The following is a 25,527-nucleotide window of genomic DNA, read 5'->3' as shown; positions in this document are numbered from 1 at the left end:
TCTCAGTCGGTAGAGCATGGGAAGCTGAAAAGTCCTTGACTAGTGTAAGCACTACTTAGCAACAACTAAAACATCGGTGTGTTATCAACATTATTCTCATGCTAAATCCAAAACACAGCACTGTACCAGCTACTAGGAAGAAAATTAACTCTATCCCAGCCAAAACCAGGACAAGTGCCTTCATAGAACCAGCTCACATGCAGAGACAGCACAGTGAAAAGCTTGTGTCAGAAGGAGACGCTGAGTTTGTTCACAGTGTGCAGGGAATCATGGGGCCAGTGACCAGCATAAAGAGTCACTGTAGCAGCCCCAGAAGGATCAGAAGCAAAACCACAGTATCAGAAAATGCTGTAATGGTTCCAAAGCTGAGCCCGCAGCTCCAAATGCTGCAAACAGGCTGTACTGACACCCCAGTTCAGAGGGATGTGATCTTTATCACCCATCCCTGTAGCCCTCTGTGCCACCTTGCTGGTTCTGCTACTCCTCCTCCCTGTCCAACAGCCCAGCCTTGGGGGATGCTCTTACAGAGGAGGCAACACAACAGTCTCCTTTTCCTGAGCGCCTACCTCCTTTATCACAACTGTCACCCACCTGCCGCACATTATTTCCACTGCTAGTTTTCACTGTTACTTTCAGTCACTACAGAGACAAAGGGACACAGGACAGACAGCAATGCTTATAAGATATTACACCCCCTTTTTATCTCCTAACCACTGATGCAGTGGCCCTGTATAGAAAATGCTAGTTCTGACGTACGATTGTTTCCCTCTCTGTGGCATCCCAGCAGCACCAAGAGGCTATGGGGCACTCCACGGATATACTCTTTATTTCAAGAGCAATAATTTAGGCCTGTCAGTTAAAGATGGGACTTGCACAGACAATTTAAGCTTTGCACAGTAGATGTCTGAGAATTTATATTATCACCAGCGGAATATTATCAATGGAGAAATGGCGAACGCAATAAAACTGCCCGCTACTTTAAGTCTTACAGGATAATTTAATCCTTCATTTAGTACTTGCACACTGCTGCAAGGGTATTCTGGGCCATGGGAAAATTCCTGAAGCATGCAGGATCACTGTAAGCAGCCTTATGCTGCCCTTCGCCCTTGCAGATGCTGGCAGGGAGCCAGCCTGCAGGCACACTGGGTTGCTGTATGTGCTGGCTGCCCCCAGGGAGCCTGACACGAGCGAATGCCGGGGGTGGGGTGGTTCCTGCCCTGCAGCAGTTCACCATCCAGAAGGCACCTTCCCAAACTGCTGGGCTGCTTGTGCCATGCTTTCCAAGAGGAGTAGCACTTAAATTTAGTGCAACAAAAGACACCCTAAACCTTTTCATTAACAACAACACAGAGGAGGTAACTTTTACCAGCTGAATAAAACTTTTGTGTATGTGTGTTCATGCTGCTGCTCAAAGGATGCAGAGCTTGAACCTTCTCTAGCTTGCTGAGAAGGGAGATCCTGGGAAGGGACCACCATCCCAGTATACCTTACATCTCACCCTCCGTGAGCTTCTACAGGCATCTCCTGAGCTCACTGAAACCCTCTTGTTCAGGTTGTGTTGTAAGGCCAGCATGAAGACAACACTTCAACCCAAAAGAATGGCAGTGTTTCACCCTGCCCTGCTCAAGTGAGCTTACAACAGCAGAAACTTGGGCACTTTGCCACCCTACTCACTCTGTCCTCCTGCATTTCTTTCTTACGCTTCATATGAAGTCTTTCAATCAAAATCCATTGCCATTTCCTGAAGTTCAATATTCTCTCTTAGGATTTCAAACTCGTGCTTGTGAGAACAGAAACTATGTTCATTTGTAAATCAAACTGAAATAAATACATGCGTTTAAGAAAATATTGGCAAAGCAAGTATCTGCTCATCCACGTGACAGAGGCAGCACAGGTTCTCTCTAACACTTGTTTTCAGTCTTCTGAGACGGGGATCTCTTGAAAGTTTTCTCTTTCTCAAAGAGGAGAAAAAGTGCATTTCTTTGATCTAACCCAATCATTTTTGATTCTGGAGATGAGGCAGTATTATGCTTGCCCTTACTCTGCCAAACCGTTCTCATCTTTTCTGTGGTACGACTCACTGCAGTGGCTGGGCGTGACAAACCAGAGCAGCGTGCAGCAACACCGTCGCCTCTCTCAGATGCTCTGCCTTTGTATCAACATCATCTTACGCACTTTCCACCCAGAGCTGTAAGTAGGTTCTTGCTAAGCCAAAAGCAAGAAGACAATGCTGCTTGACAATGGGTACAGTGGCTCCCATCAGACACAGGAGGCTTTTAAAATAAAAAACATGGAGGATTACAAAAGCTGGAACTAACCCCAGAAAAATAAAGTGTTCCAGAAGCTAGAGGAGTTTTCTTCTTGCTCTTTTCTCAAGCCTCCCTGGTCTGTTGAAGCAGCCTCCTTGTGAAACTATGCTAACAAGTAAAAAGGTCATACCTGTTTAAGCAGATGATAGGATGCTGCGTCTGGTTGTTAAACAAGGGAAACACTCTGTTCCTATAAAGAAATAGAAATACACACACTATTTAGTCTCTATTCAGTGAATTTAGCATAAACTCAGTAAGGACTATAAGATGCTGCATATTTGTACACTTACGTCTGAGCCTTTTTCTCTCAGGTTTATTTCCCAAGGCTCACTTGAGACACAGTAACTCAGATCCCCTATTACGTCCAGCCTGCTTTGGGACCACCAAGGAGCTGCTTAATCCCTAGGCCTGCCCTAAGGAAAGCCTACAATGGCTCCAAAAAGCCACCCATCAGGGAAGGCAAGGGAAGCACAGCATACTCCCAGACAGACTCCCTCCACTGGGAGATCTGGCGGGGCTGCTATATACACCATCTCTGCTGTGGAAGGATCTCAAACAGGAATGAGGAAAATACTTGCAAAGATGCCCAGAAAGTAATGGAAGAAGAGCAAGAGCCCCCTACTGACTTCCCAGCAAGACACATCAGAGCAGCTGAAGGCACCAATGCAGGGAACTACTCCAATTTCTTCTTAAAACTGTTTTTCTTGCCTCACTTGTATAGCAGAGGGTCTTAAGTTTTCTCCAGTTTATCTGGGATAAATAGCAAAGGTTACCACAGACATCACTACCCCTTTTGTGACCCTCTTTGCTCAGTGAGAAATGCTTGGACACCAATGTAGTTAGCCCGTTGAAATAACCTCCTCTGCATGTCCTGCTCTCATTCTAACCCTCTCTCCTCATTCTAAGTCTTTGATCAGAGCCCACTGGAGAAAACATTACAGATGCAAGCAGCAGACAGACACTGAAATGGCTGCAATCAGGGAGAAAGGGGTCTCCTTGCTATGTGCATCTTCGAGCATGCCCTAAGTATTATGGGGACGGCCAGTACTATCACCTGTATTTAAGGCTGTCCAGTTCCTTGCCTCTCAGATGCTTGTAACTTTGTTGATTTTAATTGTTCAGAAATTAATTCTCCATATATGATATCTGACTCAAGCTAACGCTTTGGTTCAGAAGTTGTTTGTTTTAAAGCTTCAGCAAGAATGGGCCAAGCATTTCCAGGAACTAGATTAGTGAGAAATACATGACTAAAACCAAGTTAAAAAGAAGGATAGTATTAAGGTAATGAGAAAAAATACAATGCAAGTATGCAATTAGAGACAATCATAATGCCAACAAAGGGGACTAACCTTAAGCTGGAGAGCAGTTCAGGCTTTTCCTGTTTCCAAGCCTGGACTCTAATTCTTCGACACTGAGTTAGTCTCCTTGCCTGCACCATGTCACTGGCATGGGGCTGTCCTAGCTACAGATTTCCACCAGTTTGCCCAGCTAACATCCAGCAAGAACTGAAAGATGTTGCTGCCTTGAAGGGGGAAGGTTTCAGACAGTTCTGACAGCAAATAAATGGAAAGCGACTGTTCCACTTTACTGCAGAGGCTGTCAGCAGAGTGTACCATTTACTTACATGCAATCATTAGTTACACTAAATGAGCTATGTGGAAATGAGGCTCCAGCCAGCATCAATTCTACCCACCCGCAGGATGAAGAGGAATGTTAAAATAAGCTAATTAAATTTGCTTTGGCTCAGCAGAAAGATCGATGTTCTCGACAGCTGAGTGTTCAGCACTCAGCGTCCCAACAACCCTCTGATGTGTCACTGATGCAAAATAATGCAACGTAGTCAGAACCAGAGGAGGTGGATGCACACCTCTTGGGAGAGGTAAATGCAGAAGACAGAGGCATTCAACAGGGACATTAACAAAAGGAGGGACACACCTACAACAAATCCCAGATGACCAGATGGAATTTTTAATGAATTTGGAAAAAATAAAAAATGGCTTAGTACTTTCACATTGTCTACTATACCAGCATTGAGCATGCACTCTAATAGTCTGAACTGAAACCTCAAATCACCTCTCTGCTAAAGGTCTACCATAATAAATGTGATTCTAGCAGGCAGCAGAATACCAAAAATACCAGACAACCAAAATACAAGACGCCAGAAGTGGGAAGCAGTTTTGCTGCCGCACGAATTTGCTGGGGACAGGCTGTAATCAGCATTTCCACCTTTTGCTGACCAGGAAGAAAATGAGATGTTTCAAAGATTCTTCCCCTAGAAAACGGGAGAGAGACCCACCCACACAGAGGAGCCACCAGCTCCACATTTGGGCCAGTTATCTAGGAAGCAAGAAGTTAACATTTAAGTGCCTCATCAGTACCTGGCACCACAGATGTGAATGGGGTTTTGCACTTCCTATGAGCATCTTCCAATAATCACAGCGCAGAATGTGTTAGGAAGGGTTTCTTTTTGTTTGTTTTTCTCCCTAGCCCTCTTGCTTCGGACAGAAATCCCTGAAGAACATGTCCCAATAAGGAATTCATTGAAATTAGCACAGCCTTTAGAAAAGCTTTGTGCTTTGATGAAGGGACATGCTGGCTTGTTGGTACTTTGGCACCGGGACTGCAGGGGACGGCACCTTGGCTGCTGTGAGCATCACCCTTTCCAAGGGACAGGGCACAAAACAGACGAGCTATTTTTCCCTCCTAATGGGAAGCTGCCATTCAGAGACCCTTCAATCTTGGATATGAAAATCTTTATCAGATCATGCAAGTTTATCACAATGTATAAACCTTGTTGAAGTCCTGTTCACAAATACAGACTGGCAAGTGTATTTAGCATGCACTTACTTTCACTTAAGTACATTGTACAGTTTTTCTGTTGATGAAGACTAACACAGGCCTAGACAGCTCTAGGCTGGATGCACTGTGACCTAACATAAAATGGATAAGAATACCTGTTTATTCTGGCTCTGCCATTCGCCTGTGGGTACAGCATGTCACCAACTGCATCCTACTTCCCCTGTTGTATATATTAGGGATTGCATTTCCTTCTTTTTGTTGAACACTTTAACATCTATCTATAAAAACTGATAGAAAAAACCCAATGTGCATATACATACATATACACAACAGAGGACTAAGCTCTCTTACGCACAAGCTATTTGTAACTATTCTTCATTAATGTGCACCTACTCCTGCTTCTCCTCTTATTAAAAACTTTCAAAAGCAACTGGCTTGATAGATTTATACATTTTATTCAATAGAAAAAACGTATCTGTCTTTTACAGGAGCTGTTTCTCTTTCTTTCATTTTGGGGGGCTTTTTCAAAGACTCCTATCAAACAATGCACCTGTTCAGTTATTCGTGATGAAAATTATAAGGACTAAATGCATACTTTTCCTAAGCTGCTCCACTTCTTCCCCTCAGAAAGGAGCTGTGCTGTCATCCTGAGGGGTCAGCCTGTCCTCCCGAAGCCCTGACTCTGCCTTGCAGAGATCTATTAGCTTCACTGAGTTGCCTGCAGAATTGCACATTTAAGACTATAAACTCTTCAGTCTGGGAGCTTGCCTTTTGCTACATATTCCCCCAGAGCAGAGTGCAAGCAATGATAAAAACCTAAATTGCTACAAATTACTTTTAAGCATTTAGTGTTTTGCCCAACAATGCATTATACACGTTAGTCTGCACACACTAAGGCTGCAAATGGATCCGATCCATTAGCACCAAAGCTTTCCACATAGCTTTTTCCTTTTAAAGCACACTCTCCTCCTCCTTCCTACTTCCCACCCCCCTCATGCTTTCCCCTCGGCAGCAGAGGCTTAAAATAAGATAACAGACATTTTTCAAAGGGATGCAAAAAAAAAAAATCTGATATCTGGAGGGCAAAATTCACTACCCATTTATTATTCAGTTTCCAAAGTGCTAGAGAATGGAGGTCAAATATATCCGAATTTCAGTGGTGGTCATGTGGAGAGCGAATGGCTTTAAAGCTCTGCAGCTAAAGGAGGCAATCCAGAGGCCAGGTTATGCTGGTGTAAATTGCTGACAATCAGCAGAAGTCAGCAGCTTACCCTGGCTGCAGACGTGGCCCAGAAATTCAGAAAGGACTGCAGTAGGATGGTGCCTTGACTTGAGAATCAAGAGTCCATTGCCAGCCTGACTGAGAAAAACCCCTACTGAAATTTTCACCATCCGTTTGAATGGGCTTTAAGCAGCACATAGCCCAGTACTCCTTTCATTCCTAGAACATGTCTACCTCTGAAAGCTGGCTTAGCAGCACTGTGAGGAAGTGTTACCTTTTGACTCAGCTGATCTAGAAAAAGTTTTAATGCTGGAAAAACAAGCAATACTTATCTTGCCATCACAAATTTATTTATTCTAAAAGCTGTTAAATTGCTTCTGTGTTACAAATGACTGGATTACTCTCAACACTTTTTAATTCCCACTGCTTGTCTGGTGACTACACAAATCTCCTTTTCACTATAATATCCACATAAAATTTTTCAGTAGGTTAAAAGAAAGTTTAAAAACCCTACAAGTTGAGAAAAGTCTATTTATGGCGAAAAGCATCTTCGGGCTGCTACTGCTAGTCTGAGCAGCTCACAGCCGTGAAGGTAGAGGAGACAGAGTCAGGCTTGGTTATGAGTGTGAGGAGGAGATGGGGAAGATGAAAAGCTCTCTCAGAATCCAAGAATCTTGGATAACTGGAGCCTGAAATACACTGCAGACAGGAGACACTGTTCAATCATTTATGGAAATCAAGGTTAGCAGTGTCAGCATAGCTGGCTTGGGAGGAAACAGTTTCTTCATCCTCTTGGCGCAGAAGTAACTTGGCTACATTAGTGGCTGCCAGTAAGTAAGGAATAAAGAAAGGAAACAGAGAAGGACAAGGAAAGCAAAGGATAAAATGAGTACATCAATATTTTCACAGCTTACATACAGCAGCCCAGCTAGGACCCCAAGGGGGTTTATGTTTCAGGAACCTCAGAGATGGAGACAATTGCTACATTTGGTGAAAATATATGGTGTCTGGGTTTTACAAATGGCGTCTTTAATAGTGTATCTGATTTTATAACTAGCAGGAAAAGAAATTGTTCTGATGACAATTACTGCTGAGGCATTTGAGGCATTTTGCCGCATTTACTGGCATAGACCTGTCATTAACACTCCATTTCTCTAAACTACGACTTACTTCCTTTGTAGTTGCTCAGTAAAGATAGGTCTGGGGGCTGTTTTCCTGGTCTTGTCAAGATGAATTTTAATGCATACTGCTTGAAAGATGTGCCACCTGCTATTTTATATCTATAATTTATTGTACAATGAGTTCCTATAAATACTTATGATAGCTTAAGAGACTTGTAAAATGAGTTGCTGGCCTATTTTTTTCTCAGTTCATCAGCAAAGCAGAAAGAACTCAGGTCACTTTGAGTTCCTCCAGATACCCCCTTCGGCCACAGCTCCGTCTGGCTTCCTCTGCAGAAGAATCTGGTCTCCGGGAGAAGGGCCATTATAAGACTCTCACTGCTAACCGAGAGATGCTGGCATAGCAATGTACCATAGTTTTTGCCATTTGCTTTAAGAAGCCTCAGCTATTTCAGACACCCATTAAACCGTTGTATGGACACAAGCTAAATCTTCACGTGCTGGAAAGGAAAAACTCACCAGAGACTCCTTTCCGGACAAGGACTGTCTGCTACAGTCATTTAGTGAAACAGAAACCAGCAACCCTGCAAGTTGGTAGCCAAGAGAAAGTATTTCTTTAAGATCTGGGACTGAGAAATCTTTCACCTATTAGGGGCACACTGTCCTCACCTCAGCATCACACAACAGAAGACATGTTTCCACACTTAGGTCTAGTACCACACACACAGTGCTTCCATCGGAAGCTGGAGACTTTTTCATTTGGGACATTACTTTACACTCCCCCTACCTCTTGGGGCCAAGACCTTGCCAAACACTAGTAATAGAAAGTGATTAGAAAGTGATTGTGATTTCTTTTTTTTTTTCCCCCTTAATGAACAGCAAAAAAAACCCACCTACTTCAGAATAAGGGCACTGTACTACATGCATCTTATTAAACACTGCATTTAATCTGTCTTTGGACTAACAGCACTTTCTAAAACAAGCCATAGCCTTCAGTAAGCTCATGGATGCAAAACCAGAAGCGTGTGTTGAAACGACACTGTTCCCAAGCAGAGCTCTTGCAGCGAATAAAGCCAGGATGTGCCAAGATTGCAGAGGGCTTTCTGTCTCAGTCATGAGTGACAGACACCATCAACAGAGAAAATCAGCCATTGCCTTTCATCTCCTTACAAAAGCCTTGACAGCCAAGCTGTTGCAAACCAACAGTATAGGAGTCTTTTTCTCAGACATCACAGTAATTTGAGGGGAGGAAAAGGGGAAGGAGGAGAGGAGGGAAGAAGAGGGTCTGAGGAGCTGGGGCAAAGTGTCGGGACAAAGTGTCAGGACAAAGCATCACAATGAGACTGACAGCTGTGCAGAGCCACTTCCAGCTTTGCTAAGCATGGATTTAGGGAAGCTGAAGACGTGCTGCCCAGACCACCCAGAGCAGGCAGGACCATGAGCATCTTGGACGAGCCTGGCGTGAGCACACACCACAGACTGGCCACAGGTCTGTGCTGCCTACACCGCTACCCCAGGGACATGCTTCAACCCAGCAGCAATGAGGGCATTTTCTCAGTTGCTGGTGTTGAGTTCTGTCCTACCGGAACAGTAGAAGATTCACCCCACAGGGAAAGCAGCAGTAATTACTCCATGCTAAGCTCTATGCTGCTCTGGTTTCCAGGCTCTCTTGTCCAAAGTTAAAGGTTTCCTTTCCCTACAGCATCCAGGACTGTAATACAGATATAGCCCACGCATGGGGTGGAGGTGAACAGACAAGGCAGCTGCAACAACTGCCTTCCAAAGGACAGCACAGGAGTCTTTCACCATAACTGAGGGTCTTAAGGGGCAAGAAGGGGACTTTCTGCAGCTGAGAAATGAAGGAGGACATGAGAGAGGGTGTTAGAAAGTAAGAGCTGCTGCACTGGCTTGGCTCCATCCTCTTGCTTGAGGATCCTTTTCTAACACACCAGTTCTGTTCATCCTGCAGATTTTCTTGTGATGTACTAGGCAGACAGAAAGTTTCCTCAGTACATCCTATACCCAAGAGTCAACAGTATTTCAGAGGTGTGATGAAAATGCAAAGTAAGACACACAAAAAAAATGTCACTTTCTTTTGGCTTTGGTTGGGTTTACTTTTCTTGTCAGTGTGATATTATACATTGTAAGGGTGTCAATTAAACTTCAGAAGACTCTGTTGAAAAAGTAATAAAATCCCATTTTACAGGTTTGTAGACTGAGAGACTTCCTGTGGGTAACAGAGCGGGTTACTGCCCAAGACAGGGAGAAAACCAAGGTCTCTCAGCTCCCACCTCTAATAATAAGGTCAAACATATATTCCCAGCATTGACCCTGATGAAACATGGTGTGCAGCTCCATACTCCTGTAGTAACCAAGTGCAGCCTTTTCCCAGTATGCCTGTTAACACAAACTACATGATGCCAGAAGAGCAATGGTTCAGGATTCAGGGCTGCTCCGGGGCTGTATGGGGAAGCCACGTTAGCTTACGGCTAGTCCACAGGTTCCTGTAATCAGCTAGCTGTATGTTATCTCTAATTTTAAATGCTCCAAAGTTAACTTTAAGGAGTGGAAAGCAGGCTGTGCAAATTGTGCGGTACCCACGGTAACTGAGCTTAAGCTGCGGTTTTACACTGAGATGGATATATTTGAGATAATAAGGCCCAAAGCACCAGATTAAATAAGGAAGGGACACAGAAGACATTGGCTAGAACGCATCCTCGAAGGCATGGCTCCAACGTTGTGGCATATGTGCCACCAGAGATGCCCAAGATAAATACAAATGGCATAAAAACATTGCCTGAAGATATTCACCTGGGAGCAAACATGGCAAGGGATGCAGTACAGGTTTGCAGGCATTCCCAGCCTTTTTTTGAAGAAATTTTAGTACCATACTTTGGATTTCTGCTTCTTCCTTCTCCCCAGTTTAGAGCAACCCAGCCAAGCAGTGGTGTGGCAGTACTGACCACATCCCATGGTGCATTATGGAAGTTTTACTGGCATTATTTTGGAACGAACCACATAGCTTTGCTCATGATCGTATTGACAGACCCATCTTACATGCATCTCAGTAATACACGCACTTCCCATGCACCATACAACTGCAGAGCAAAAGCTCCCAGAGGCTTTAAAACTTTTATCTTCTAAATCACCCCTAAACTGCTTATCTCCATTAGCAATCTGGATCTGACAAGCACAAGTCACCTGTCACAGGGCGAAGGGGAATCAAGTAAAGCAACGTCTTTCGGTAGTTGAGAACTGGAAGCTTTTTGCTTGCTTTGCCGGGGATTTTCCAGACATCCCCTGTTGTCATTTCTTCCAGGCCTGCCTGAAGTTCTGCACCTCCAGAGTCCCGAGAAATGCCCGCCGCCACCCCCTGCATGTCCAGCCAGGCACCCCAGGGACAGCATCTACAAACTGTTATCAGCCTAATTAGGCCATGTGACACCAGCTCAGGAGCTGCTAAGCGGGACAGTCCAGCAAACAACTTCCTTGTTCAGCTTCAGAGGTTTTGGGGAAGCCACTGAGGTGCCAAACACTTTCACAAAAAGACATCCACAGACTGGACTTCAACCCTGGTGAGTGCCAGCCTCCCTTCTATACCAGGGTAGAGCTGACCGGAGGAACCAGAAACCATGACCAAGACCCCACTGGGGTCTGCAGCTAGAACACGTAGTGAGAGGTGGCTTAGGAGAGGACAGGGGATGACAGCAGCCCTTGAGGACAGAATCACCACCATCTCCCTGCTCTGGATAGACACAGTCTAACAAAGGCAGCTGTCACGGTTAAATCACAGTTGTCCCAGGCCAACTGCTTGGCTCTGCTGCAGGAGGTACCCTGCCTGGTAGTGAAAGGGATGGAGAAAATAGCTACATGTGCCTTGGCTGTTTGACTTTGTCATTCCTCTTGAATCTCAGCTCACACTCGCCGTGTCAGTAGGTCAACCTAACATACTGAGCTGTGACCTGAGTTACCTGGAGCCCCACGACATGGTCTGTCTTGCTGCCCCTCCAGTGGGGCAGACCACCATGGACACATGGGTGGAGCAGACATTGTGTGTGAGGAACATCTGAAGTCATGACAGTGAATGCTGCCAGGTTTTGTCTGTCAGTCAGGAAGGCTGCACGTGGGAGAACCACTGCGCAAACAGCCAGACACAACCACTAGGGACTGCACGCTCCATGAAGGCACTTGTAGTGGAAGGAGACAAAGACTTGCATATATGCATAACTTCCTATAATTCAGTAAGAAGCATGAAAGTTTTTCCATAAGAAGTAACAATCTTTGAAAAAATTTGGCTCCTTCTCACTCAAACAATATATATCCCCAAATCTGAAATACAGCATCACTTTATTTTCTGCTTGACCAATGTCGATGCTCATAAAAGTAGACTCTCCCTCCTAGGCCAGGGACTGCTGAAGCAACCACACCTGCCATAAAATTCCTCTTAGCATGCATCTGGTTCCTGCTTTGTGGAAAAACCAGTAACCTGCTGATGACTTAAGTAAATGAGCAATGCTCCATGCCGGAAAGAATATGATACCAGGACCAGCCAGGAAGAGATGTTTCCACTGTGAAACAGGACTCGCCAGCAGTTGCATATTCAGCCCCAGAACACAGGGTGGTTGGCACCAGCACGTCCACATCCAGCCTTGTCGTCTTCTCCTGTTTTCCCCTCATTCCACTGACCACCTGTCTTTTCCCTCCTCCTTGCTAAACTCTTAAGAGCAGCAAACCCAAAATGACATTTGCCTAACATCAAGCATTTGGTAAGAAATGCCAGCTTCATTAGAAGATCAGTGATGCTTATGGGACATGGGTCCCACAAGTGCCACAGTCGCATTGTCCTCAGAAGTGCAACAGTAGGAAAATTGTCCGAAGACCCTCAGAGCCTCAGTCCCTGAATTCCCTAAAAATAAAAGCTCTTACTTTTGTATCTAATAAAGAAATTAGGAAAATATTGGCAAAAAACTCTTCTCCCGCTCTCCCAGTTACATGAAAGCCCTTGCCTGTTTGCAGTAGAGTACAGGTGGGTTCAGCTGATAAGAATTCAGGCACAGCTGTCTTGCTGTATGCAGGTAAGAAATCTGTAAATATACTGATGGGATTGGGCAGAGGGCTGTCATTAAACAGAATTTCGAGCTGGGGTGGAGGCTGCAAAACAGACTGTGAGTGCTTCCTGAGAGGCTGTCAAGGCCAGCTTCACATCCCCTCTCCAAAACAGACGTGTAAACAATTTCTAGTCACAGAGTTTAGACCATTATAGTCAGCAAGTCTGTCACCCTCCATTATACAATTAGTAAAAAGTCTGGAGCCCAACTCGCAGCAGAAACCTCTGACTCCTCCATTCCCCTGGAGCCCACGAACACCCACTTCCCAGCTCATTTACCCTCCACAGGCTCTGGGGGATGCAGTCCCACACAGCTTCCTGCCAATCACCGAAGTCCCCAGCCAGGCTCAATGCTAACCAGCATCAACATTACCATCTCTATAATAAGCGGGCACAAAGGGCCAGCCTCACAGCTGGGAGCAGCGATCACACTTCCCAGCTGTGTTTGGGGTTCGTGGGCACTTGGAAGTGCATCCTGTCATTAATCAGCTCTGCCTGTCTGCGCTTGTGAGAAATGCTACTTCATTTTCAGGGCTCTTTCTGCTCAGGATGCGGGCAGCAGGGCTGGAACGAAACACTGTGCCCATAAGTAAAGCTAATGACACAAATCTTGCTGCTACCCACTTGACCAATAACTTTTTTTTCTCCTCTCTTTTTTTTATTTTATTTTAATTTGCTGATTCTTTTGCTTCTAAAGAAACTGTGGACTGGCCTTCTCCACATGCTGGTAAATGGGCAGCTATTGGAGTAGTCCCCTCACACTATGGCAACTCTCTCAGCTCCAGCAGCAGCAGCAGCAGGAGCCCAGGCTGAGCCAGTACCCCACACCCTGAGCCAATGAGCCTTGCTGAAACATGAAGATTTTCAGCTGGGCTGAGGTGCGAGGCAAAGCAGTCACGTCACTTTTGAAACCTCAGTGTTTTCTTACTGGGCTGCACTGAACCAGGTGGGAATTCCCCAGGTAGATCAGCACTGCTTGGCATGGTGCTGCACTGATCACTGATGCCCAGAGTTGGCAGGGATTGCCTTGCCAAGTCCCACAAGGTTTCTGAAATGTTTTCTCAATCCAAGCTCAAGATATCAGGAAAAAAAAAAAAACCCAAACATCACTGCATATTTCAGACTAGGTCAACTGAAATGTTTCAATTGTGTTTTACTTGGTTTTTCTTTGAGTTGAGTTTTCCTTCAGAAATTTGAGCTATTCGACCTTTTCTCTCCTGTTTTCAAGATGTCTAAAAAAGGCATTTTAAAATCAGAAAAAGAGGGAGGAATTTTTCAGGAATGGGAAGTTTATTGAAACTAATCCTTTCCCAAGAACAGTTTTCATTTTATGAACTGTTTCTTTCTGATTTAAAAAAAAAAAGTGTTTGATTAGAAAAACTCCGTTTAGCTCAACTTCCTAGCTTCAACATCAACTCCAAACCTAACTCTGGGAAACAAGTCCTTCGTTATTTTCCCCAAAGATAAGACAGGAAAAACTGACCTGCCTTCATTTGAGAGAAGAGTTTGCTGTGAGGACTCACGTGTAATGTATATATTCCCATAATGTATATATTGCAACCACTTGTTTATTTGAAAATTATGTAGTTCCTGTGAGACCAAATGTTCTGTATTTAATAGCTTAAGCTGAAGGTTATAAAAGCCAAATTCAGCAGACTATATGTTATTAAGAAATAGGGATCCCTATGGCTAGCTGAGGTCAAGCTGAGGCCAGCATACCCATAAAGAATACACACTTGTGTGTCCTTATTAAAGTTTAGGGATTTAGTAAAAACAGGAGTGTTTTCCTCTTAGAGCACTCATTTCAGACAATTTTGTTTACTTTAATAAAATACCCTACATCTTTCACAAAGTTTAAAATAACTAGAAGCTGCCAGAAGTGGGAGACCACTATATTGTGGTTTCACGATGAACTGTTGCACCTTTTTTTCACATAATTAAAAAATAATGCTAACCTGTAACTACTTTTGTTAGAAGCCAGAAGCTGTGTCGAGGTTCCTGCATTTTGGGAAGACTTCCTGTGGCTTGAGGGTCTAGAAATCCTATAGAAATCAGTACCGCCTCCTCTTTTACAAGCCATCTGCTCAGCCAAGATGAGCCTGTGAGAGCGACCGCCTCTAGCTGCACAAGATTTGTCATCATTTACTGCTTCACAAAGCTCAGGTGGCCGATACTGGGTGCTGAAGTCTGCGCCTCCTGGCCACTGCGGATAACACAGAGGAATCACCAAAGTAGTAATCATCACTGCCTGTTACTGTCCACCACCTTGCCACTAATCTAACATGGGACTTGGCTTTTAAGACCAGGAATCTGCAAATCCAAAGGCAACTTCTTGCAAATTATGGAGATTTTGAGCATCAGCTTAGATCAGGTTAATGTGAAAGGCCTTGGTTTCAGCAACAAGTTTAAGAGATCGACTGGTGAGCACTGATCTGTTGAGGCTTCACCGCTTCCAGGGTGAAGCCCTGCACCTCACCACAGGCTTCGCCTGCAGCCACCCCACGGCAGGCGGGGGTCTCTGCCATGTGGATTCAGCAAGACCTGCCTCAGATCATGTTTGATATCGACATTGCCCGACAATGAACTAATTAACAGCTGATAACATTGTGACATGAGACTAGTGCAAGATGAAGCAGTGAAATAGAAACGGGAGGAAGTTCAAAGGGTTCTGGTGCTCTCTCAAATCCCCATGGTATATTCCCTTCCCTCCTCAGAGAATCCTGGTGCCGATGACCGGACAAAATGAGACAAACTCACCATGAACATCAATAGCCAGCACTGCAGGAGGCACAGACCATACTGCCGGCCAAAATGCTCACAGTTCCTCCTCGCAATTTTCTGTCACCCTTTCTCTGATAATTACCTTTATATATGAGCAGTTCAAAAGCATGTTCCATTATTATACTTTAATTGGCTTATGATTAAGCAAGCAGGCAGTGCTAAGGAGATGAGAAACCATGGTGCAACACAGTAGAAAGCATTAGATGCCTTATTTCCTCCCTCAAAAAGAACTGTATGGTGCATCTGAAAACACTTAGCAAGTGGCAAGCCAACAAGAAAAGCCGGGCAAATACAGATTTCTACCCTCTTGAAACTAAATCCCTGTAAAGAAAATTATTATTCTCTCTCAGCACCACATGCTTTTGATTGTATCAAAATGCATTAAAATAACAATGCTTTTTCCTAAGCTGACCAATCTCAGGAAATGATTTACAGGCTGAAATCTGTACTTCACTTGCTGGAGACTACATAAGTACCAGGCTGCACCAGTTATTCACAGCGCCACGCTTTCTCCAACAAAAGACAACACTGATTGCAATACTTTCATGAAGACAGAACAAGTCAAAAACAGTGTTTTGACCTTAAGATTATGGACTTTATGGGTCATAACAAAGCCATTAACACCAAACACCTGTTGGAACAATTTTAAAAACAAGTATTTTATTACCTAATTTACCTAGCAAACTTGCCTCTTTTTTAGAGCTAGCAGGTAAAACTTGGGGAACTTTCAAAACAGAAGCTCAATACTCAGAAATGCATAATAGCTTCCTTAAAACACTATGGTGTTATATAAATACCTTAATAAAGATTAAAGAAAGTGACTGAAAACCAAAGGTTACTGACCGATTTGACCACAAGGGCTGCAGCCTTCTGTAACAGAGGACTTCAGGTACTTTAGCACAATTTAGACCTCATGCCAAATGAGTCACACATAGTATGGAAAGTCCTAAAGAAAACTCAGTTATATAGAGACCAGAACTTCTGCCCACGTGGCAGGTACTTTTCTTTACATTCCTGATCCACTTTCAATTCACACATTTAAAAATGGATTCACAGATCTGGAGACAACATTACGGAGCAGTAGAAAGCACATTTTCTGTGTAAAAACACTCGTGTATAGCAACAAAAAACACACTACGGAGAATCTCAATTTCCGCACTGATGCATTTGCGAACAAAATTTTTACTTTCTATTTTGAGGATATTACAATTTAAAAAACCACCCTATAGCTCAAAAACTATTTGCATAAATGTAAAGAGACACTAGATCTCCTGAAAAGAAGAGGATGAACCATACTGTTTAGGGATATAACATGATGCTACAAGTAAAGGCCTTACTTTCACCTCTAGAATCATGTTCTGCCCATCACATCACATCACATGCAAGAGCACGTGGCAACACGGTCCTCGGTCCAAAGTTCAGGGATCGCTCCTGGTCGAGCATCTGTCAGGCCATGAGCTCTGCTAAGGGCAAACTTCTGTGCTAGAAAAGGATAAGCAAGGTGAGTGATATATCAAAACCTCCTTAGCCAAGAGGAACAGCAAACTTCCATGGTTGTTGTGCAGAGGCAGAAAGCCCTGGCACATGCTCCCAGAGCTGAAAGAGGTGGCTCTTTCTGTACACGCAGAAGATACCACCAGATTCCAGCAACTTGATTAGCCATACACCTCTCAGTGCTGCCAGATATTATAGCCACAGGTTCCCTTTGTTGGGAGCACAGAGCCATGCACTGCTGGAGAGCAGCTGCTCAACTCAGTTCGTACAACCCTGTGCATCCTGAGCTCAGGATGAGCCCCATCTCACTTATGGAGTTAGCCGCAGCTTACGGAGCTCCCCAGGATGGAACTAAACCAGCTCAAGCTTTTGTAGCTGTCTTCTTGTAGATCAGGACCAGGGATTAAGGGGTCTGAACTCTGAGAAAAAGATTTTCCTTTCAACCACAGGACCTGAAAGACTTCATTTTTTCAGCAGACTGCCATTGAGTTCTGTATCCCATGGTTTCCTCAGCTCTAATCATCCGAGCAAGTACCAACAACCTTATAGGATCCGACCCTACTTATTTCTAGTTTATACCTACGTGCTAAGTACATCCTTAACACATGCAGGCTTTGGCTGAGAATGGGACCCATTACAGTAGGCAGTGCACACACTGAGAAAAGGCATTGGTCCTTGAAGAGTTTATAGCCCAATATAGACAAACAGAAGATAGAAAAGAAAACCCGTTATTACTATGTAACTGTTTTTATGACACAGAGGCTCTTTGTAACAAATAAACAACTTGTAATTCAGCATCAGTGCAGACTATGTTCATATATAAGTTATACAACAGGAAAGTTATCTGCCTTTGGTCTTCCATAACCTGCCTCCTATTCCCCAGCTGTTGCGCTATCACCAGCTGCCTGCCTTTGATTTTTGAGGATTATTTGTGGCTTCATTTTCAAGGAAAATAGTTCTAAGAACTGTGTTGTATTGTGCCCGTTTGTTTTTTTTTTTTTTTAAAGATTATGAATTGAGGCCAAGGAAGATAAAGTGCCTTGCCTGAAAACATGCATGGGCTCTATAGCACATCAGGGAAGTGCACACAAGATTTTCTGAGTTTCAATCCGAGCTCTAACAGAATCACCGCTCCTGCTTAGCTAAGGGCTGCAGCCTCTGTATGCAGTAAACAGATCATATGGGCCATAGGCCTGAAGTTTATCTTAAGCTCCTTTAAAAGCACCGCTCATCATTCAAAGGAAAACGTGTGATCTTTTGTGACATCTCTCTGGAAGGAGCTTTCATGTCTGTTGCTCTGAGATGATTAGAAGACATGGTATTTTGAATGCAAACTAAGAAATCCCAGTGCTCCACTGCTTCTTATTCTCAGGCATTAAGAAACAGATTTCTCTGGGTTTTGTAGGAATTGGGGAAATACATGAAAACAGGAAATGAGCAATGGAGTAGCAGGGAGCTTTGTCTGGCCCCTCCTTCCTCTTGCTGGTGGAAGTCGCACTCTTCTCATGCTGAAGGGCATCCTCCAACCACATATTGATCAGAAAAAGTTGCCTGGAGACTGGAGGAGGCAACAGCCAAACTGGAGGTGTGGAAGGAATGAAAACCTTGCTCAGTCAGCTATTACAAATGGACAGCCACTCCTTATCCCAACCTGTCCCGCTGAGCATGGACTAGGACATTTTGCTGAATAAGAGCTTCTCCACCAAAAGGAAGGAACATCTACCTCTTCATTGGACTGGCTATGACATGGTATGTTTTCTCTCTCACCCTGGATGAGGACCCAACTGGGTATGGAGGGAGAATATCAGGTAACAGATACACAGCACACAGGCTCCCCTCCTTTGGGAAGATGGTCTCCTCAGTTCTAAGTGTGCTTTGGGGATGATGCCATAAGACTATGGGAACAGGACTGGGTTGGATCTGCCAATGAAAGGATGATAGCCTATCTGGTAATGACATCACCAGAATTCAGAAAGATAGAACTGTGCCTTATTAATACAATTGCACCTAACTTCATCACGCTTGCAATTCTCTATGCGTACCTGGCCAGAACTGTATCTCTGCCTGAAGAGGTATACCATCACCTAACCTGACTCAAAACAGCCACAGTGCCCTAAATGGCACAACTCTAGATTGTACCAGCTGAGGGTATGGTCTCAAAGCAGAAGCTAGTTTAGGTAGACCTCAAAGTTTGATCACCAGTACAATACCTGGTCATGGCAGCAGAACTGTCAGTACTCCTGGAAACTACATGGCATCTGAACTGAGCCCCCTTGAGGTTATTCAGATAGTATCAGCCTTTATTAAGGTTTCATTCCTTCAAGCTCCTTGCATCCACATGTGTAGTGCCAATTTTCTGGTGACCTCTTATTACTGAGCTGGCCCATTTCCAGAAAACATATGCCATGTGAAGTAGCTCACCCCAAATTACTCCAAACCAATTAAAACTATTTTTGAAACGAATTGCCTCTTGGCTGAGCATATTTTCGTGAAGCTGTATTTTGCTGTCCTTATTGACTGTCACAGTCTTTTATGCCCTTGCTATGCCCCAGTCATGGGGACATTAGCCCAAAATTACTTGAGGGAAACTAGTCTTCCCTCCTGTGGCCAAAGAGCCCAGAGAAGGTGAGTGCCGCAGGCTGTATTGCATCCCAGTTTAATGATAGTGGGAGACAGGAATTAAGGCTGAGACAGAGAAGTTCAAAGGCCTCCTGCCAACAACCGCTAAGTCCAGTCTGACTTACAAAGGCAGAACCACACCACAGTGCTCTTCACTCGGGAAAAACAAAGGCATAAAGAGAGGAGAAGCTGCCACCAAAATAACACTATCAAAAATTTATGTCTGAATTCTGTAGAGACATATGGTGTCCCAATAAAAGGCTCCACCAGAAGTAAATACAGACACAACTCATCCTGAACACGTGTGACAGTGGGGCCATACATAAAGTCTGGGAAACAGAAGATAGAATGAATCTCCTGTAACCCAGTACATGTGCTCAGTGTCACAAGATAAATAATCGATTTGCCTTAATTAGGCTACATCCTCCTGCTGTCACGCAACCTCTACTTGGCAACTGCACAGCTAGGTGAAACCAACCCCTTATGTATCAGTAATTACTGGATAAAAGTTTAATTTTGCCATGTTCTAGTATCTCGGTGGCTCACTCTGGCCATGGTATTTTCAATTCAGACGCATACAGGAGATGGCATACCTTAGTCATAGCTTCACAAGTAACAGCTTGAACAGGTGAAGAGGATTTAACCAACCAGCACAAACTTCAAAGAAACAGGAACAAAGAAATGCTGAAATGAAGACTGAGCATACGCTTGGTATAAAAGTAACCATTTAAAGCAAGAAAATACTACTACAAAACAATTTCCTGTATTTATGTGTGCACTTGTAATAAATTTGCTTCAGATATTTTCAGTTATTGATTAACAATCAATGAAGAAACAGTCTCACTAGCACTACTCCACATGGCTGTTTTAATGCTAAAAGAGTAACGGGTGCTTACATGCCTCAAGAGGTTGGAAAAGGGGACTTATTCTTTTGGATAAACTGCATGTTGTGAATTACTTGTTCCCATCTTATTATTCTTAAGAAAAGTAAGGTAGCTGGTTAAAAGAAACAAACAATCCATCCTAATCTTGCTGCCTACAGAAAAAATCTTGCAAAAGATATTTTATCATCGGAACTAATAATTGAACTATGCTGCACATGAGGCAATGCCTTGCATGGTGAGGGCTAGCATGTGTCTTGGCTTCCAGAGATAAACTAAGAGCTACAAGGGCACAAAAGGCTTCTTTCCTATTGCAGCATATGCGCACACAAAAGGGTACCTGCCTTTGCATTAGGGCAACTATGGCCCCACGGACCCCTCTGAGATTGAGACTTGCCTCCCTACACCTGCGTATCAGAGGATAGCTAAGCCCCCACTCCCCTCCTGCTATCCATAGGTGAAAGCACAGCAGCAGAAAGATGCATCTCTCCATGTACCTCCCAAGCTGCTCACAGCCGTCCCAGCCATTACCACAGGACAGTCCTGATGAGCACAATGTGCCAATTACCTTTTTACACATCCAACGCTGTCACATCAGTCGCAAAGGAAAGAGCTTATTGATTATAACTGAGCCAAAAGGATGCCCTGCTAGAAGTTGCTTCCATAACATTACTTTTCACTGCTGATTATTAATAGAACCAACTGATGGAAAATAATTTCCAAAAGTGAGATAGACAGTTTAACAGGAAACAAGCATCAACCGGCAACAGCTAAAGGAGCTCACAAGGGAGCGAAAGGGGGGGATATTCACTGTGGCCTGTCCTACGAATGCCATGAGTTCAAAGCTTGCATCCAACTTCCAGCATTCTCCAACAGCTGAGAAGGTGCCCAAATGGGAACTAATAATTTCTAACATGTTCTGAAATCCTGAAACATGTACAAGAAAGCTAAAAGCCATCTCAAAAGTTTGCACCATTTTCATATTGTTAATGAGCCCCATTCTGTATAAAACACACATCCTTGGTGGGTTTATGGAGAACATATGTAGGGACTTCTGCCACTGGGATTTCCGTAGATGGAAAGAGTAAATAACACAGAAAGGAACTACACTGTAGGAAACAGTGCCCTAATTTTGATGGCATATGCTTTAACGTACTGTTTGTAACCAGTCAATAAAACCACACAAATCTGTTTGAATACGGAAATGAAAGCATTTCAACATGAGTTTAATTTATAAGATTGATCCCACACAGCCACATGTGTTGCTATTAAATCACTCGCAAGAAATATAATTTAATTTAAACAGCCTTTTTGGCGTCCCCCCTCCCTTCTTACCTTTAAACATTCAGCTAAGTCCATCACAATTACTGCCTACATATTGCTTATAATTATGTAGATATGTGAATTAAAACATCTTCATTTGTATAAGCATAGCATATACCTAAACACCTCCACATTCACACCACAACTACACCTTAAGCAGCAATGTATGGGATGTCATTATACCAATTTACTCTACTAAAGATGATCAACCAAGAAATAGACACAACCAGCAAAATGCAGATGTTTAGAGCTTTTTAAATGTAAGGGTTGTATTACAAGTGTATCTGTAGCAGCCATGAGCATTTTAGACGAAATGGTAATTTGGGAACCAAAGCAAGTCAAAGCTCCACCAGCTCACCATGAGTGAGTAACTAGAAGGTGTATTTTAATAGTTAACATTAAACAATAAATTATCCCGTTCTGCCAACATCATTAACACCACTTTTCAGCACAATGACAGCCTCTGGCAAAAGACCCTACAGTGACAAGTCCAATTAACTTTCCTCATCTTTATCTCACAGGTCACCTGTTAAAAAATGCATGTTTACTCCGTCTTCTCTCAGAACAAGACTGACTGCAGCGGAGGCAAAGTGTTCTTCTAAGTCAAGTAGGTCACGCCATCTCAGCTCCGCTTTGTACAAGTCACTTTGCATGTTGCGTGAGCTGTCATTTGACATGCCTTCCTCCCCAGCTTCTGGGCTGAGCTGCCTTATGCCCTGCAGACAGGCTGCCTCTCCTTCCCTTAGCAGTGGAAGCGAACCCAAAGAGCCATTGTCTTCACCTGCAGACCTCATCAAAAAAAGCCCCCACTAGCATGAGCAGCCTTTCTCATGCCCGTATCTAAATTAGCCCAGTGTGCTCTATTCACTGATTAAAGCAGCTCCTTAGGGGCCCAATCTAAAACCCACTGAAGCTGATAAAAGTTTTTACTTTGGTTTCAGTAGGCTTTGGATCAAGTCCTGTTGATACCATCATATACTTCCTCCAAGATACACAAGAGGAAGAGGGGGAGAACCTGTTTTAATCTCACCCTGTGTTCCCCTGACCTTAAGGAAAGAGTGGTCAAAAGGATCATTCTGTTATACCAGCAGTGCCTAGGACCTAAGCGATGATTTCAGGAATCCATCACAAGCTGATTTCACAGCTGTGGTGCAAGGTGCAAAGACAGCTACCAGCTGAAGAGACCCAGTGGGAATGTGGGATATATCCTCAGAGTAAGCAAGTCTGATTCCCTCTCGGATGCAGTCATGCACAGAGGCTGTTTCTAGGAGCTAAGTATTTGCCCCTGTGGACATCACCTCCAGTCCCTATCCCTCTCCCAGGGAGAGAGTTCTCTCTCCCAAAAGGGAACTCGCACATCAAGGCTGAGACCACACAGACCATCGTATCTGAGTGATATGATACCAAACAAGAGAACCCTAATAACATCAAAATCTCTACAGATCTAAGAGCCAGATAGACTTAAAAGAAGAAGAGGGACATGGTCCCAGAATGAAGGAAACTTAGTTTCTTAGATCATATAACAAAGAAAATGCACATTTGTTTAATTATCCATAGCCCCTTAATGCACATATCGGTCAAATGGTACAGTTTTTGCATGCAGACAAGCCTACAAGAAGTGATTGCACACACACAAACACACACACAAATTCACCCCATGCAATGGCAAGGTTACATGATTCAAGAAAGAGGATAAACAGCAGGAAGGTGAAACTGTGTATTAAAGTGCTAAGATCAGTTGTTAGATCTCAACTCTCTGAGGGAGTGCAGAAAACAGTACTACTGAGTTCATTGCCTTGAGTCTAGGAGCATTTTTCTTTTTTCTTCAGTATCAATAACTGGGTCTTTATTAGGCCAGGAAACAACCAAACCCAGGCCTTTTGACAGCTCTGCCTTGACACGATCAAATAGGATTCACCCTTGAAGTGGTTTTCCTGGCATTTTCAAGACCCAAGGTACCCGCAGGAGTTTCATATAACAGATGCTGTGCAATACACCTTTGGCCCTAATACCAAGTTTTACATAGGGTGATTTTTAGGCAGTTAAAATGTTCTTTTCTGGTGTCTTAAATATCACAGTAAAGGCATTTGCCATTTCTGCTTATACAAGTGCTTGCTAGGCTAGTGCCCTCCCATGCTACAGAGTGGAGTGTTTTGTTTGCTCCAAAAACCAAAGCACTGTCACTTAGCTCTTTGCACTTACTCCATCAACGGCACATTCTCTCAGCAATGCCTTCAACCTGCGAATCCCCTGGGAGGAGTGTAATCCTTTTGCAAGATCTAGGTCCAATCTTGGTAAGTGACTGACCTAGTCACTCTAGTTTCAAGCCAATATAGGGCATGTACAGGCTTTAGATAACTATATAAATGCATATATTTTATCTATCTACCTCATAGCCTCCAGATACGTAAAGGTTTTGGGGTTTTCCACACATTTTCTAGGTAAGAAAGCCAAGTAATGTAGTCAGGTGTGAAGGCAGGAATTAAATGACTCATCCCAAGTTACCGAGCAATCAGTGAAAGATTTAAGAGAAAACTGCCTTCATGCACGCAATTTTGTGTAACAGCATCTATAGAACTCTTATGTTAAGCACTGTAGAGTTGCCCCATCACATGAGCAATTTAAAGTTTGCGGATTGCTCCTTCATCTCCATCCTCCTCCTCTCCCCCTCCCAGAAACTGCAACTGATACCAGGTAAGCAGGATGAAATAACGGGGGGCTTGCAAGGATCACCAGTTGCATGACTGGAGCCTAAAAAGACAAAAAACAGACCTGAAACACTAAAGTGGGGAAAATCCTAAAGGCAAGACGACCCGATCAATAGTCAGCAAACATGCAATTGCTGCTGGACAAACTCCAAGCACTTGTTTCTGCAGGCACCCAGAAGATGTGGCGGCAGGCTCCCATAGCAGTACTGCAATCAATGAGCTGCAAGCCCTGGGAACAACCTGTCTTCCCGACCAGTATGTTTTACATATACAGTACAATGTGCTGGAGGGTGGAAAAAAGTAAAGTCTTTTACCTGAAGGTGTTTATTTTCTTTAATCCATTTTTTTACCCTCTAAGGGTAGCAATTGTTCCATTGCTTTGAACTTAAAAATCTCAGCCAATGTAGTGTACTTAGTAACTAAGAATATATTTTCATACATGCAATCGTGTTGTGTTTCAGTGTCCCCACACCAGTTTCTCCTCTCAAACTGTTTTACTCAGTGTGCCTAACCATCTACAATTACTCACATTTTCTTTTACAATGGTCTGACTGCTTCGTAGTTGCTCCTTAGTTTTGCTTAAGTAAGACTGCAGCAGTCTCACAGTCCTTCCTCCTCCTGTCCTGAATGCAAATGATGCTCAGGGTTGTTAGTGCAGGAGGGATGAAGGTTCATTTTCTACAAATTGTTACTCACTGCAGCAGAACAATAACAAAGCCACACTAATGGCCAGTCTCAACAGGAATTCAAAACAGAAAAGGACCTTTTTCTTCCCCTCCCTCCTCCACCACCTTTCTTTTTGGTTGGTTGGTTTTTTCAAGACACTCCCTCCTCCTTAAGCTTTGCAGATAGATGCTGCCCCTCGAGCAGCCACCTCCCTGCAAGGGACCCCTGACACGCTATAGCTGTGACCAGAAACACCAGAAGGAAATACTTTCTTGGTCACATTGTTCAGCTTGCTGATATGCCAATTACCACCACAACTGACTCAACAACTCAGGCACATCACTCCATAACAACATCTCCTTTAAGATAAATTAAGAATGGATTTATGCAGTGCTTATTGGGGCACCTCAAAACTTTCGTGGAAGCTCAAGAGGTATCTACGGGACACAGACTGGAAACTGGCCAAAAGAGAGCAACACATAGAATCATAGAATCAT

General features: G+C 43.7%; 1 protein-coding gene across 1 annotated transcript in view; it reads right to left on the bottom strand.

Annotated features, from left to right (window-relative positions):
* MAP2 (microtubule associated protein 2) overlaps nucleotides 1–25,527 on the bottom strand; it is a 188,895-nt gene that overhangs the window by 98,880 nt on the left and 64,488 nt on the right. The window contains exon 3 of the mRNA XM_009281067.1: nucleotides 2,440–2,499. The gene's annotated coding sequence lies outside the window, so the exon portion shown is untranslated. The remainder of the gene's footprint in view (nucleotides 1–2,439; nucleotides 2,500–25,527) is intronic.

Source organism: Aptenodytes forsteri, unplaced genomic scaffold (assembly GCF_000699145.1).
Source record: "Aptenodytes forsteri isolate BGI_AS27 unplaced genomic scaffold, ASM69914v1 Scaffold340, whole genome shotgun sequence".
NCBI lineage: Eukaryota > Metazoa > Chordata > Aves > Sphenisciformes > Spheniscidae > Aptenodytes > Aptenodytes forsteri.
The sequence above is the reverse complement of the archived record's forward strand: the minus strand, read 5'-3'. Positions and strand labels throughout refer to the sequence as shown.